Below are 16,836 nucleotides of genomic sequence, written 5' to 3' on the forward strand. Positions count from 1 at the left end.
CTCTGCCCCTCGCCCGTTCATGCTCTGTCTCTCTCTGTCCCAAAAATAAATAAACGTTGAAAAAAAAAATTTTAAAAAAGTATTTGTTGACTGAATGAACAGGACCCTGAGCCTTTTGCCCTGTAGTCAGGTGTCCAGTGAGCATCAGTGGGGAGGATGTGGGTAGCACTCAGAGGCACGGCCGGTGCATACTAAAGTATTCAGTGTTTTCTAGGACAGTGATGGCACCCAAGTTCACCCAGAGACCTAGCCTCAGTCACTTCTCCATTTCCTGAAATGCACTCAGCTGTCGTCCCCCATGTCCACGACATCCTCACTGGCTGCAATCCTTCTTACCTTCAAGACCAGGGTGAAAGGCGACCTCCCACTATCTCCTCTCACCCCTGCAGGGAAAATAGGTCATGTCGTTAGTGACGGTCACAGCACTCACCCACACCTCCCTTCTGCAGGCAGGGCGCTCAGTGTGTTCTCTCACTGAACTCATGTAACAATCCTCCCAGGAAGGTGCTAGGCCCGTCCCCATTTCAAAGATGGGGACACTGAGGCTCAGAGAATTGCCCAAGGTATTAGTCAGCAAGCGGGGGAGGCAGGATCTCAACCTGGGGAGGGCTGACCGCAACCTGCCGAGCCCCTTTCTGCTGGGCCCGCCTTCACTCCCCTTGCTTGCTGTGCTGGTTTCAGTTACCTGCCTGCGGGGAGCCGAGGTCTCACGGACTGTCCCCATCCCTGGGCTCTGTATCTTCCTTGAGGCTTCTGGAACTTCAGCACATCGTGAGTCTCCATAACCATCGCTGGTGGGATTGAACCTAATTCTAGCCCTTCTTCCCTACCCCAAGCACATGTTCTTCCGGCCTCTGTTCTGAGGGGGTGGTGGAGGAGACACCCTAACTCTTCTTATCTTTTATTCTATACGCGGGTTATTTACTTATGTAGGTCTAAGTGACCTACGGCATTATGTTAGTTTCAGGTGGACAACATAACGATTCAATATTTGTATGTGTTGTGAAATGATCACCCCGAGAAGTCTAGTTAACTTCTGTCACCACACAGAGTTAAGCATTTTTTTTTCTTGTGATGAGAACTTATTTTTTTTTATTAAAAAAAAATTTTTTTTTTAAACATTTGTTTGTTAACAAGAGAGACAGAGCATGAGCAGGGGAGGGGCACTGAGAGAGAGAGGGAGACACAGGATCTGAAGCTGTTTCCAGGCTCTGAGCTGTCAGCCCAGAGCCCGATGCGGGGCTTGAACTCACAAACTGCGAGATCATGACCTGAGCCGAAGTCGGACGCTTAACTGATTGAGTCACCGAGGCGCCCCTGAGAGCTTATGTTTTAAGTTGATTTGTTTTGAGAGAGAGGGACAGAGAGCGTGCACAAGCAGGGGAGGGGCGGAGAGAGAAGGAGAGAGAGAATCCCAAGCAGGCTCTGAGGCTGTAATCACAGAGCCCGACTTGGAGCTCAATCTCACAGACCATGAGGTCATGACCTGAGCCGAAATCAAAAGTCAGATGCTTGGCCGACTGAGCCACCCGGGTGCCCTGAGAACTTTGAAGTTCTTGTAGCAACTTTCAAATATGCAGTACAATATTATTATTAAACCAAGTGTTTTTTAAAATTTTATTTTAGAGAAAGAGAGAGAGCATGAGTGGGGGAGAGCGGCAGAGGGAGAGAGAGAGAATCCCAAGCAGGCTCCAAGATTTCACACCCAGCAGGGAGCCCGACGTGGGGCTCAATCCCATGGCCCTGGGATCATGACCTGAGCCGAAATCAAGAGTTGGACACTCAACCGACTGAGCCACCCAGGTGCCCCAATGTTTTCGTTTTCTTTGAATATATCCAGAAATGGGATTGCTGGACCACATGGCAATTCTATTTGTAAGTTTTTTGGAGGAACCTCCATGTTGTTTTCCCCAGGGGCTGCACCAATTCCCACCAACAGTGCACGAGGGTTCCCTTTTCTCCACATCCTCGCCCATACTTACTGTTTCTTGTTGTTTTGCTTTTAGCCATTCTGACGGGCGTGAGGGGGTATCTCATTGTGGGTTTGGTCTGTGTCTCCCTGATGATGAGTGATGTTGAGCGTCTTTTAAACTTTTATTACAGTAACTATTTTTGCCAATAAAAATTGGTTCATAGAATTAGACCTGACAGTTCTGAAGGGAGAGAAGATTCTGTGCTGGGAAGGGGCTGACAGAACTCTGGCAAATAGGAAGTAAATTTGGTAAATGTCACCTTGATGTTTTTGGGTAGTAACATCCTCCTCGGTGGTCCTAACTGCTAAAGAGTAAATTTTAATTAAAAAAAATTTTTTTAATGTGTATTTATTTTTGAGAGAGACAGAGAGAGAGAGAGAGCGCGCGAGCACGAGTGGAAGAGGGGAGGAGAGAGAGGGAGACACAGAATCCGAATCTGGCTCCAGGCTTGGGAGCTGTCGGCACAGAGCCCTTCATGAGGCTCGAACTCACGAACCATGAGATCATGACCTGAGCTGAAATCGGAATCTTAACCGACTGAACCACCTAGGAGCCCCAGTTTTAATTTTTTTTAAGTTTATTTATTTATTTTTGAGGGAGAGAGAGAGAGAGGAAGAGAGAGTGCGTGCGAGTGGAGGAGGGGGAGGGAGAGGGGGACAGAGGATCCAAAGTGGGCCCTGTGCTGTTAGCCCAGAGCCTGATGTGGGGCTTGAACTTACAAACTTCGAGGTCATGACCTGAGCGGAAGTCAGAAGCTTAACTCACTGAGCCACCCAGCTGCCCTGAGAGTAAGTTTTTTAAATTAATTAATTAATAAAGTTTATTTACTTATTTTGAGAGAGAGAGAGTGCAGAAAGGGTAGAGACAGAAGGAGAGAGACAGAATTCCAAGCAGGCTCCATGCCGTGAGCACAGAGCCCTACACGGGGCTTGAACTCACGAACTGTTAGCTCATGACCTGAGCCGAAATCAAGAATGGAATGCTTAACCGACTGAGCCACCCAGGCACCCCAAAAGTAAGTTTTAAAATGCAATCCTGACTGAAGTGATTAAGTCCTCTCTTTTTCTCTCTCTTCTGGAGGGTTGGACCCTTGTGTGCAAAGGCGGGTGCTTCTGGGGCTCCTTCCTCTCAGCAGGCCCCACGGCGCTGAGTGTGCGGGTGTTTAGAATCATGCAGAACTTTGAGCCTTTTCCCTCTTAGCCTCAGAGGTCTCCTCTGTGAATTAGGGCTAATGGAGGCCACCAGCCCTGCCTCTCAGAGGCTGTTGGAATTCAGTCAGTGATGAGAGAAAGCCAAGGCTTTCCTGAGGACGCGGCTTGTGTGGGAAGAGGGGTGCAGTGGGCAACTTGGTTGGCCGGGCCTAGGGCGCCACCTCGAGGGTCTCCCAACCGTGTGAGGAGGCAGATGGACAAAGGTGACGGTTCATGGGCAGTCCTCAGAGGAGGAAAAGACGAGTTCCGAGTGGGAGCAGAGAGGCTTCCTGGAGGAGGTGTCTTTGCGCTGGATCTGGGGGGCACTGGGGGCAAACAAGGTCAGAGCCGGGAGAGGCCGGCACCTCCATCACCGTTCTTTCATTCAGCCCTCATGTGTGAAGGCCAGCCAGGTACCGGTTCTGGGGACCGTGTCTAGAGTGACACACAGATGTTAATCCCCAGGATGACAATTTCCACGAAGGAGAGATTTGGGGGTGCCAGAAGAATCTCCGGGTCGGGTACTGGAGGAGGCGTCCCTTGGGTGAGCTCTGTGAGATCGGCAGGCCTTGTCTAGTGAGGGGCAGGGGAGAGCACTTGGGACAGAGGTGGGGTGTGTGAAGCTCGGGGCCCCCGGGAGCGGGGCCACAGGCGACGCCAGCATGGTGGAAGCTGATGCACTGAGAGAGAAGGCTTGGGACCTCGGGGCAAGAGCCTGACATCCACACAGAGCCTTGATTGCCCGAGGGACGTTCGCGTTTACCTTGGTCGCAGGACACAGATACAAAAGGCATGGAAGTGGGGTCTGGGCCCGGCTTCGTGGGGAATGGGAGCGACGGGGGCGGTGGGCCTGGATGGAGCACATCCGGTGACTGGTGGACGTTGGAGAACAGGCTTTGTTACGACAGGGGAGGTGGACAAAGCCAGGTACTGATCCACAGTTCAATTCACCACGTCTTCTAGAAGACCCAGGCTGGGGTGGAGTTTGAGTTCGTTGTCGCTCTACTTTGTGGCCACGGCTGTTATGTTTGTTGAAGGCGTGTGAACAGTCCCCCCGACTGGACTCCTGAGCTTGGACTCGTTCACACAGACACCACCCCACACTCACACCTCAGCCGCACAGGCCCTCGTATCATCGAGGTGGGGGAGTCAGCTAGAGAAATGGCCCCCGGCGGGGGGGAAGCCTGGGCTCTTGAGCTGGGGCGCCCTAGGCGTGGACTCCCTCGCTGTCTGTCCTATCCTCAGTGGGTCACCACGCCCATCCTGCCTCACCCTGCCCCATTCCCATTCTGGAAGCCCCTGGCCAGCTGGGGACTGCCAAGAGGGCCCTCACCGTGGCTGGGAGGTGACTCCTCTCCCTCGATAGCAAGGGGACCCCGAGCCCACTGAACCCAATACTGAGGCCCAGCGGCATCCTGGTGGGCCCGGCCTCTAACTGTGGGTGGGGAGGGGGTTGTGACCGGGGCTGTAACCCAGCTGTCCTCAGGCGTCCCCGCTTGCGAGTTGGGGAGGTCGCATCTCTCCAAGCCTTGGTTTCCTGTCTGGAAAACGAGAGTAGCACCTGGCTGGCTAGTTTGGTGGGGTTAGAGGTGTCAGTGGCAGCACAGCTGGCCTCGGCCACTCCTTCTTCTGAAGCCCGCAGTCCGGCCCCAGCTCTGGTGAGAGGCTTTCCTCGGTGAGGTCTTTCTGCCAGGAGCTGAGCTCGCGGGGCGGGCTGGGCTCGGGGGCCACATATCAGTTGCTCTTTCCGTCCTGGGAGCTGGCCCAGAGACTGGGGGGTGGGGTGGGGTGGGGGTAGAGCGTCTGGTTTTCATCGGGCCGCTGTCTCGAATGCCTGTGGCATCCCAGCTCCTCAGGAAGGTGCACCTCACTGGTTGTGACTCCAGCCTGGTGCTGAGGAAAGGGCGCGGGGCCTGGAGTCAGACAGAGCTAGGCCCGAAGGCTAAGTGGGTCACTTTGGAACATGGCAACAATGATTTCTGCTCTGCCTACTCCACGAAGGCAGAAATAGACGTGAAAGTGCTTTGTAAGCCCCGCAAAATAGGAAACGGGGTTTATCCTTTGTGCTGGCATGGCCACACAGGCACAGACAGGCCTGTTGGCTGAGTGCCTGGCCCCTTGTCCCGAATGATCAAGGCCAACTTTTGGGTCCGTGAAACAGAGGCCCGTTTCAGGAGGTGACCCTGAAGAGTGGTAGGGGCTCAGAAATGGAAGGCTTCACTGCGGTTGGTGTGGCTTGGGAGCAAAATAACACGATAGCAATAGCTAACGGTTACCGAGAGTTCGCTATATGCCAGGCACACGTCTAAGAATTTTCCATGGATTAAGTAATTGAACCCCACAACAGCCCTGTGAGGGAGGTTACTATTGTTCCCCCTTTAAGCATGCTTTTTTTTTTTTTAATATTTTAAAATGTTTATTTACTTTTGAGAGAGAGGGAGACAGAGTGCTAGTGGAGGAGGGGCAGAGAGAGAAGGAGACGCAGAATCCGAAGCAGGCTCCAGGCCCCGAGCTGTCAGCACAGAGCCCAACGTGGGGCTCGAACCCATGGACTGTGGGATCATGACCTGAGCCGAAGTGGGACGCTTAACTGACTGCGCCACCCAGGTGCCCCTAAACATGCCTTTTACGGGTGGAAAGGTGTATCGGGGGAGGGAATAGGATGTGCAGAGGCCTGAGGAGCCTCTCCCATCCTGAGGGCAGTGGGCTACCCCCCTGCAGCCAGGAGGAGTTGGCCTTCTGGGGTCTTAGAAGCCAGTCAGGGGGTTTAGGTTTGATACAGTCAGCAGAGGAACGGCTGGAGGCTCTTGTGGACCTAATCCTTGAGGGTGGGCGGGATGGGGCTCCTGGGAGGAGGACAAGGCCTCGATGGGCTGGCTTCGGGGCTGCGAGCCCAAGGAACAAGGAGAGGGGTTCCTCATTCTTCTGTCTTCATACTTGAGCACAGGCCCAGCTGCCACCCAGGCAGCCCCCTTGGGAAACCTTGACTTGGAGATGGGCTCAGAAGCTGGGCTGTGTGTGGCCCAGGGGCCTGGGGCCTCAGAGCCCGGGAACCCTAGGGCTGCAGCCAAGTGGCCTGACGCGGGTCCTGCGTGTGCCAGACCGCACCCCGTCACGGAGCTGACCCCAAGAAGGGCAGGGCAGCTTTGCTTGCCGGCTGATAGAGGAGCCTCGAGCATTCTGCCCAAACTGGCAGGACGATGGTCTGAGTCCCCTGCCCGGTCAGGGGGCTGGCCCAGCTGGGGAAGGGGTGGTTGGGCCATGATCCCAGTGATTAGAGACAGGAAGCAGGTGCTGGAACCTTTTCTTTCAAGTAAGATGAAGCCCAGGGAGGCCACCACAGAGCTGGCCACGGTGGAGGCCTTCCAGCCTGACAGTTTGGGGGTCCACACACGGGTAGGGCTCACTGGTGAAATAAAGGCGGCCGTGTGGCACTCCCGGGGAGGGACTGGCGGCCTGTTTTCTGCAGCACATCCGTGTGAGGTCTTGGAGCCGGGAATGCTGAGCGTGTTGGGGGAGGGGGCAGATTCTGTTCTGGAGGGTGCCCCACCCTGCGTCCTGTCCATCGGGAGCAGCGGACAAACACGCTGGAATTTCTAACAAAGACAGGGACAGGGTAAGAAGAGGCTTCGGTGGGGGGGAAGCTCAGAGTTTTTAGTCACGAGGCATCCAGGGTGTGATATCCGTGCAAGGGCCAGAGATTAGATGAGCAGAGATGGCCAGGAAGATTGGGGAGGCTCCGGGCGGAAAGGCCAGATCCAGGGTGAGGTCACCGGGGAAGCACGCGGGCCCACAGCGCGCTGCAGGCTGAGTGGGCCCAGGGGGAGGGAGGGGAACAGGCGGAAGAGAGAAAGGGAAGAGCTCACTGTGGCCTTTCTTAACTTTTTAAGTGATTCAAATATTTGGTGTCTGAGCAGAACGTTGCAGGAGAGAGTTCAGGAGTTCAGCCCCCCCCCAGGGATCTGGCGCTGGGCGGACGGTGGGACACTGGGGTGGAAGGTGAGAGAACCCCAGTCTCTGTTCTCTTTCTGCTTCCACGGTAAATGTTCTTGGATTTGTTGTGAGACCAGCATCCACCTGTGCTAATTAATCAGTAAATACTCTGGGAAATTGCCCTTTGCCTGAGAGGCCCTTGGGGTACCTCGTGTTCCTCCTGTGCCTGGGCTGGCCTTGGGAAAGGTCAAAGGTGAGCCCAGCTGGGAAGGGAAAGTGACCTGGGAAGGGTGGCCGCTGTTCCCGGTGGCCGCACGGGGTGAACTCGATCCCCACCTGCTCTTCTGACGCCAACTCACTCTCTTTGCCAAACTCCTGGGTGAGGCCTTGTGCTTTTTGGCACAGACCCCCATTTCCCTTTCCAAAACTTGAGCCCCGTCCTGTTCCCACAGCCCGGCCCTGGAGGCTTTTTCAGCAGAAGGGACGTCCACATTGGTGTTCGGTGTGGCGGGCCCGGCCCCCAGTGTCCCTGTGACGACGTGAGAGAGAGAATCCCAGCCTGGTTTCCTCTGTCAACCCCGTCCATGCCTGACCTATCTTACTCATGGTCTGAAAAATCCATCTTCCCTTGAATAGTGGGTTGGGGGAAAAACGCAGACTCTGAAGGATAAAGTTGTTAAAACGTGGTGTCCTGCCCTTCTTCTCACCGGCAGTGCTCTTGGCAATGGTCACCCCTACGTAGGTCCTGGGGGTGGGCACTGGGAGCCAGAGAGAGGTGATAAGGACGCTTCAGGATTTGGGAACAGAGAGGCGGAGATAAACCTCTGTTTACCCTGAGCGGAATGAATGCTCTGGGGTGGGTGGGGGGAGCGGGGTTGGGGGGTAACCTCCGGTTTCACTGAGCCTTTTTTCATCTTTCAAAAGGGCAGGGCCATCCCTGTGCCCCTCCCCTCATCTTTAACTTCCTGCAGGAGGCCAGCTATGTGTGACTGTGCTCAGCTGTTTTGGGGTGTCCGGAAGTGGGATGGGGCACAGGAGGAAGGTGCTTTCCCACTGAATGGTACTTACATTCCGGGTAGGACCACTATGCACTCACACCTACTCCTGGCCCCGAGCCTTCCTGTGTTCCAGGCCCAAATCTCCTCCCAACTGTTTCCTGGGCCTGCTTCGCCTCTGTCCTTCAGCCCAGTCCCCGTTCCTTTGGGGGCCACATAGAGAGGAGGAAGGGGACACCTGGTTTTCCTGAGCTGGACACGGTCCTGTGGGAGCTCGTCCCAGCTCCTTGGTTGCTACAAAGTCTGAATGCAGTGCTGGTCTGTGCATAAGTGAAGGCTGCCCAGAGGGCCGCAGAGCTGGCGTCCGGCTGAAGGGCTGTGTCCCCTGCCAGCTTCCCCGAACACCATCCACTTCGGATGACAGGGACCCTGACAAGGACCAAAGCACATCCCACTCCACTTCCCTTTGCCCTCAGGGTTTGTGATCTCTCATGACAGAAAAGAACACGTCTAGGAAGGACATTATTGGAAAAAACAAAACCCAAACATTTATTGTGCAACAGCTATGAGGTTAAAGGCCCCTCCTTCCCAGGACTTTTCTCTTTCAGCCCAACAGGATGGGCTGAGCGCAGCATCCGTGGGGGGCAGACACCCATCCTCGGCTCTGGGCCCCTCTTGTGCTCCTTATCCCACAGTTTTGGCGTTTTTGGCGAGTTTAGGCCAAATACAGTTTATCTGTCTTCCTGGTTGGAAGGAGCAACCAAGGGCAGAGGCTGGGGGGCCTGGCCGTGCTCACCTGGGGTCCCTGGCATCTGGCAGCAGGTGCACAACAGGTATCTGCTGGTTTTTTTTTTTTTTTTAACTTTTTTTTTTTCAACGTTTATTTATTTTTGGGACAGAGAGAGACAGAGCATGAACGGGCAAGGGGCAGAGAGAGAGGGAGACACAGAATCGGAAACAGGCTCCAGGCTCTGAGCCATCAGCCCAGAGCCCGACGCGGGGCTCGAACTCACGGACCGCGAGATCGTGACCTGGCTGAAGTCGGACGCTTAACCGACTGCGCCACCCAGGCGCCCCGGTATCTGCTGTTTTAAGAGTCAGAGACTTGATTTCGATGGGTTCTTTGGGGAATTTGCTAGCATTTTTTTTTTTTCTTGACAATGCTGCTCTAAAACTGTAGTATTTAGAAAAAATGAAGGTCGGGACGCCTGGGTGGCTCAGTTGGTTGAGCATCTAACTCTTGGTTTTGGCTCAGGTCACGATCTGGCAGTTCGCAAGTTTGAGCCCTGCATTGGGCTCTGTGCTGACAACGCGGAGCCTGCTTGGGATTTTCTCTTTCCCCCCTCTCTCTTTTGCCTCCCCTGCCCTCTTTCAGAATAAATAAACTTAAAAAAAAGAAAATGAAGGTCAGGAACAGGAACCCTCCCTCTTTTGCTTCCAAATTTTCTGATTATTCTCACGCAGTCCGGTAAGTTAGCTTTCTTTTGGGCTGAAACGATGGACGTTTTGTAGTTTGCTGCCCTCTTGTGGTACGGAAGTGGTAAAAAGATTCTCATTCTCTTTCACAGTGTCCCGCTCACTGGATAAAGTGTGGAGCCGCACAGAGAAACACACAACGTCTCTGCCGAGGGAATCCCGGGCTGGTGCAGGTGACTTTCTCTCTTTTTAAAAAAAATTTTTTTTCCTTCAAGTTTTTATTTAAATTCAAGTTGGTTAACATACAGGGTAATGTGAGTTTCAGATGCAGAATTTAGTGACTCATCACTTACATACAACCCAGTGGTCATCATCACAAATGCCCTTCTTAACCTGTCACCCATTTAACCCATCCCTCCTCCTTTCCAGTAACCCTCAACTTGTTCTCTCTCTTTTTTTTCAATATATGAAGTTTATTGTCAAATTGGTTTCCATACAACACCCAGTGCTCATCCCAAAAGGTGCCCTCCTCAATAGCCATCACCCACCCTCCTCTCCCTCCCACCCCCCATCAACCCTCAGTTTGTTCTCAGTTTTTAAGAGTCTCTTATGCTTTGGCTCTCTCCCACTCTAACCTCTTTTTTTTTCCTTCCTCTCCCCCATGGGTTTCTGTTAAGTTTCTCAGGATCCACATAAGAGTGAAACCATATGGTATCTGTCTTTCTCTGTATGGCTTATTTCACTTAGCATAACACTCTCCAGTTCCATCCATGTTGCTACAGAAGGCCATAGTTCATTCTTTCTCATTGCCACGTAGTACTCCATTGTGTATATAAACCACAATTTCTTTATCCATTCATCAGTTGATGGACATTTAGGCTCTTTCCATAATTTGGCTATTGTTGAGCGTGCTGCTATAAACATTGGGGGTACAAGTGCCCCTATGCATCAGTACTCCTGTATCCCTTGGGTAAATTCCTAGCAGTGCTATTGCTGGGTCATAGGGTAGGTCTATTTTTAATTTTTTGAGGAACCTCCACACTGTTTTCCAGAGCGGCTGCACCAATTTGCATTCCCACCAACAGTGCAAGAGGGTTCCCATTTCTCCACATCCTCACCAGCATCTATAGTCTCCTGATTTGTTCATTTTGGCCACTCTGACTGGCGTGAGGTGATATCTGAGTGTGGTTTTGATTTGTATTTCCCTGATGAGGAGCGATGTTGAGCATCTTTTCATGTGCCTGTTGGCCATCCGGATGTCTTCTTTAGAGAAGTGTCTATTCATGTTTTCTACCCATTTCTTCACTGGATTATTTGTTTTTCAGGTGTGGAGTTTGGTGAGCTCTTTATAGATTGTGGATACTAGCCCTTTGTCCGATATGTCATTTGCAAATATCTTTTCCCATTCCGTTGGTTGCCTTTTAGTTTTGTTGGTTGTTTCCTTTGCTGTGCAGAAGCTTTTTATCTTCATAAGGTCCCAGTAGTTCATTTTTGCTTTTAATTCCCTTGCCTTTGGGGATGTGTCAAGTAAGAGATTGCTACGGCTGAGGTCAGAGAGGTCTTTTCCTGCTTTCTCCTCTAGGGTTTTGATGGTTTCCCATCTCACATTCAGGTCCTTTATCCATTTTGAGTTTATTTTTGTGAATGGTGTGAGAAAGTGGTCTAGTTTCAATCTTCTGCATGTTGCTGTCCAGTTCTCCCAGCACCATTTGTTAAAGAGACTGTCTTTTTTCCATTGGATGTTCTTTCCTGCTTTGTCAAAGATGAGTTGGCCATACGTTTGTGGGTCTAGTTCTGGGGTTTCTAGTCTATTCCATTGGTCTATGTGTCTGTTTTTGTGCCAATACCATGCTGTCTTGATGATGACAGCTTTGTAGTGGAGGCTAAAGTCTGGCATTGTGATGCCTCCTGCTTTGGTCTTCTTCTTCAAAATTACTTTGGCTATTCAGGGCCTTTTGTGGTTCCATACAAATTTTAGGATTGCTTGTTCTAGTTTCGAGAAGAATGCTAGTGCAATTTTGATTGGGATTGCATTGAATGTGTAGATAGCTTTGGGTAGTATTGACATTTTGACAATATTTATTCTTCCAATCCATGAGCACGGAATGTTTTTCCATTTCTTTATATCTTCTTCAATTTCCTTCATAAGCTTTCTGTAGTTTTCAGCATACAGATCCTTTACATCTTTGGTTAGATTTATTCCTAGGTATTTTATGCTTCTTGGTGCAATTGTGAATGGGATCAGTTTCTTTATTTGTCTTTCTGTTGCTTCATTATTAGTGTATAAGAATGCAACTGATTTCTGTACATTGATTTTGTATCCTGCAACTTTGCTAAATTCATGTATCAGTTCTAGCAGACTTCTGGTGGAGTCTATCGGATTTTCCATGTATAATATCATGTCATCTGCAAAAAGTGAAAGCTTGACTTCATCTTTGCCAATTTTGATGCCTTTGATTTCCTTTTGTTGTCTGATTGCTGATGCTAGAACTTCCAACACTATGTTAAACAACAGCGGTGAGAGTGGACATCCCTGTCGTGTTCCTGATCTCAGGGAAAAAGCTCTCAGTTTTTCCCCATTGAGGATGATGTTAGCTGTGGGTTTTTCATAAATGGCTTTTATGATCTTTAAGTATGTTCCTTCTATCCCGACTTTCTCGAGGGTTTTTATTAAGAAACGTTGCTGAATTTTGTCAAAGACCTTTTCTGCATCGATTGACAGGATCATATGGTTCTTATCTTTTCTTTTATTAATGTGATGTATCACATTGATTGATTTGCGAATGTGAACCAGCCCTGCATCCCAGGAATGAATCCCACTTGATCATGGTGAATAATTCTTTTTATATGCTGTTGAATTCGATTTGCTAGTATCTTATTGAGAATTTTTGCATCCATATCCATCAGGTATATTGGCCTGTAGTTCTCTTTTTTTACTGGGTCTCTGTCTGGTTTAGGAATCAAAGTAATACTGGCTTCATAGAATGAGTCTGGAAGTTTTCCTTCCCTTTCTATTTTTTGGAATAGCTTGAGAAGGATAGGTATTGTCTCTGCTTTAAACGTCTGGTAGAACTCCCCTGGGAAGTCATCTGGTCCTGGACTCTTATTTATTGGGAGATTTTTTATGACTGATTCCATTTCTTCGCTGGTTATGGCTCTGTTCAAGCTTTCTATTTCCTCCTGATTGAGTTTTAGAAGCGTGTGGGTGTTTAGGAATTTGTCCATTGCTTCCAGGTTGTCCAGTTTGTTGGCATATAATTTTTCATAGTATTCCCTGATAAGTGCTTGTATCTCTGAGGGATTGGTTGTAATAATTCCATTTTCATTCATGATTTTATCTATTTGGGTCATCTCCCTTTTCTTTTTGAGAAGCCTGGCTAGAGGTTTATCAATTTTGTTTATTTTTTCAAAAAACCAATTCTTGGTTTCGTTGATCTGCTCTACAGTTTTTTTTAGATTCTATATTGTTTATTTTTGCTCTGATCTTTATTATTTCTCTTCTTCTGCTGGATTTAGGCTGTCTTTGCTGTTCTGCTTCTATTTCCTTTAGGTGTGCTGTTAGATTTTGTATTTGGGATTTTTCTTGTTTCTTGAGATAGGCCTGGATTGCAATGTATTTTCCTCTCAGGACTGCCTTCACTGCATCCCAAAGCGTTTGGATTGTTGTATTTTCATTTTCATTTGGTTCCGTATATTTTTAAATTTCTTCTCTAATTGCCTGGTTGACCCATTCATTCTTTAGTAGGGTGTTCTTTAACCTCCATGCTTTTGGAGGTTTTCCAGACTTTTTCCTGTGGTTGATTTCAAGCTTCATAGCATTGTGGTCTGAAAGTATGCATGGTATGATTTCAATTTTTGTATACTTATGAAGGGCTGTTTTGTGACCCAGTATGTGATCTATCTTGGAGAATGTTCCATGTGCACTTGAGAAAAAAGTATATTCTGTTGCTTTGGGATGCAGAGTTCTAAATATATCTGTCAAGTCCATCTGATCCAATGTCTCATTCAGGGCCCTTGTTTCTTTATTGACCGTGTGTCTAGATGATCTATCCATTTTTGTAAGTGGAGTGTTAAAGTCCCCTGCAATCACCACATTCTTATCAATAAGGTTGCTTATGTTTGTAATTGTTTTATATATTTGGGGGCTCCTGTATTTGGCGCATAGACATTTATAATTGTTAGCTCTTCCTGATGGATAGACCCTGTGATTATTATATAATGCCCTTCTTCATCTCTTGTTACAGACTTTAATTTAAAGTCTAGTTTGTCTGATATAAGTATGGCTTCTCCAGCTTTCTTTTGACTTCCAGTGGCATGATAAATAGTTCTCCATCCCCTCACTCTCAATCTGAAGGTGTCCTCAGGTCTAAAATGAGTCTCTTGAAGACAGCAAATAGATGGATCTTGTTTTTTTATCCATTCTGATACCCTATGTCTTTTGGTTGGCTCATTTAGTCCATTTACATTCAGTGTTATTATACAAAGATATGGGTTTAGAGTCATTGTGATGTCCGTAGGTTTCATGCTTGTAGCGATGTCTCTGGTACTTTGTCTCACAGGATCCCCCTTAGGATCTCTTGTAGGGCTGGTTTAGTGGTGACGAATTCCTTCAGTTTTTGTTTGTTTGGGAAGACCTTTATCTCTCCTTCTATTCTAAATGGCAGACTTGCTGGATAAAGGATTCTCGGCTGCATATTTTTTCTGTTCATCACATTGAAGATTTCCTGCCATTCCTTTCTGGCCTGCCAAGTTTCAGTAGAGAGATCGGTCACGAGTCTTATAGGTCTCCCTTTATATGTTAGAGCACGTTATCTCTAGCTGCTTTCACAATTTTCTCTTTATCCTTGTATTTTGCCAGTTTCACTATGATATGTCGTGCAGATCGATTCAAGTTACGTGTGAAGGGAGTTCTCTGTGCCTCTTGGATTTCAATGCCTTTTTCCTTCCCCAGATCAGGGAAGTTCTCAGCTATGATTTCTTCAAGTACACCTTCAGCACCTTTCCCTCTCTCTTCCTCCTCTGGAATACCAATTATGCGTAGATTATTTCTCTTTAGTGCATCACTTAGTTCTCTAATTTTCCCCTCATACTCCTGGATTTTTTTATCTCTCTTTTCCTCAGCTTCTTCTTTTTCCATAATTTTATCTTCTAGTTCACCTATTCTCTCCTCTGCCTCTTCAATCCGAGCCGTAGTTGTCTCCATTTTATTTTGCAGTTCATTGATAGCATTTTTTAGCTCCTGGCTGTTCCTTAGTCCCTTGATCTCTGTAGCAAGAGATTCTCTGCTGTCCTTTATACTGTTTTCAAGCCCAGCGATTAATTTTATGACTATTATTCTAAATTCACTTTCTGTTATATTGTTTAAATCGTTTTTTGATCAGTTCGTTAGCTGTCGCTATTTCCTGGAGATTTTTTTGAGGGGAATTCTTCCGTTTTGTCATTTTGGGTAGTCCCTGGAGTGGTGCGGGACTGCGGGGCACTTCCCCTGTGCTGTGGTGTATACCTGGAGTTGGTAGGCGGGGCCGCAGTCAGACCTGATGTCTGCCCCCAGCCCACCACTGGGGCCACAGACTGGTGTGTGCCTTCTCTTCCCCTCTCCTAGGGGTGGGATTCACTGTGGGGTGGTGTGGCCCGTCTGGGCTACTTGCACACTGCCAGGCTTGTGGTGCTGGGGATCTGGCGTATTAGCTGGGGTGGATCGGCAAGGTGCATGGGTTGGGAGGGGCAGGCTCAGCTCACTTTTCCTTCAGAGATCCACTTCGGGAGGGTCCCCTCTTCCATGGGCCTCTCGTCTGTGCTTGGCTCTGGAGACTCCATTCTGCTAGTCTTCTGGCGGTTTTCTGGGTTATTTAGGGAGGTGTAGGTGGAATCTAAGTGATCAGCAGGACCCACGGTGAGCCCAGCATCCTCCTACGCCGCCATCTTCCCAGGATCCCCCTTTTTTTTAATTTTTAAATTTTATTTTTTAAAATTTACATCCAAATTAGTTAGCATATGGTGCAACAATGATTTCAGGAGATTCCTTAGTGCCCCTGACCCAGTTAGCCCACCCCCGCCAGTAACCCTGTTTGTTCTCCATATTTATGAGTCTCTTCTGTTTTGTCCCCCTCCCTGTTTTTATATTATTTTTGTTTCCCTTCCCTTATGTTCATCTGTTTTGTCTCTTAAAGTCCTCATAGGAGTGAAGTCATATGACTTTTGTCTTTCTCTGACTCATTTCACTTAGCATAATACCCTCTAGTTCCATCCATGTAGTTACAAATGGCAAGATTTCATTCTTTTTGATTGCCAAGTAATACTCCATTGTATATATATCCCACATCTTCTTCATCCATTCATCCATCGATGGACATTTGGGCTCTTTCCATACTTTGGCTATTGTTGATAGTGCTGCTATAAACATGGGGTGCATGTGTCCCTCCAAAACAGCACACCTGTATCCCTTGGATAAATGCCTAGTAGTGCAATTGCTGGGCTGTAGGGTAGTTCTACTTTTAGTTTTTTGAGGAACCTCCATACTGTTTTCCAGAGTGACTGCACCAGCTTACATTCCCACGCAGGTGACTTGCCATTGACCCAGGGCTGTACAAGGGGGCTGACGAACGCTTACCTAACTGGACTGCCCGGCCAAAGAGGTCAAACCCAGGAGGTTCCCAAGCCGAGCCTTCAAAGCCTCCAGCAGTGTTTGAACTAGGGTCGCTCCCCTTTTGAAAGGCTGGACTGATGAGCACAGACTGAGGTCCTTCAGCTGGCCTTGCTCCCTACCCCTTCCTCCTCCCTTCTCTCTCACTTCTTCATCCTCTCCTTTTCCAATCCCTAATGTAGTTCTGCTTTGTCTCCTTTGTGGGCTGAATCGTGTCCCCTCAAAACCTTTAAGTGGAAGCCCTAACACCCAGTACTTGAGCATGTGACTGCATGTGGAGGCAGGGCCTCTGAAGAGGTGGCTGAGTTAAGATGAGGCTGTTAGGCCCTCACCCCATCTGACTTGGGTGTCCCCATCAGAAGAGGAAAGTTGGCCACAGATGCGCATGGAGAAAAGACCATGTGAGGACACAGTGAGAAGGCGGCCATCTGCAAGCCAAAGAGAGGTTTCAGGAGAAACCTCAGGAGAAACTGAGCCTGCCGACACCTTGATCTTGGACTTCGAGAACTGTGAGAAATAACTTTGCTGTGTAAGCTCCTGTGCTGTCCGGCTGTTGGCCGGAGCAAACTAATCCGCCTCCCTCAAAAAATCCTCATTGCCACAGCATCATTTTGGTTTTTAATGTTTATTCATTTTTGAGAGAGAGAGAGAGACTGAGCAGGGGGTGGGGCAGAGAGAGGGAGACA

This window comes from Puma concolor, chromosome D1, assembly GCF_028749965.1.
Source record: "Puma concolor isolate L17-30 chromosome D1, mPumCon1.1.hap2, whole genome shotgun sequence".
Lineage (NCBI taxonomy): Eukaryota > Metazoa > Chordata > Mammalia > Carnivora > Felidae > Puma > Puma concolor.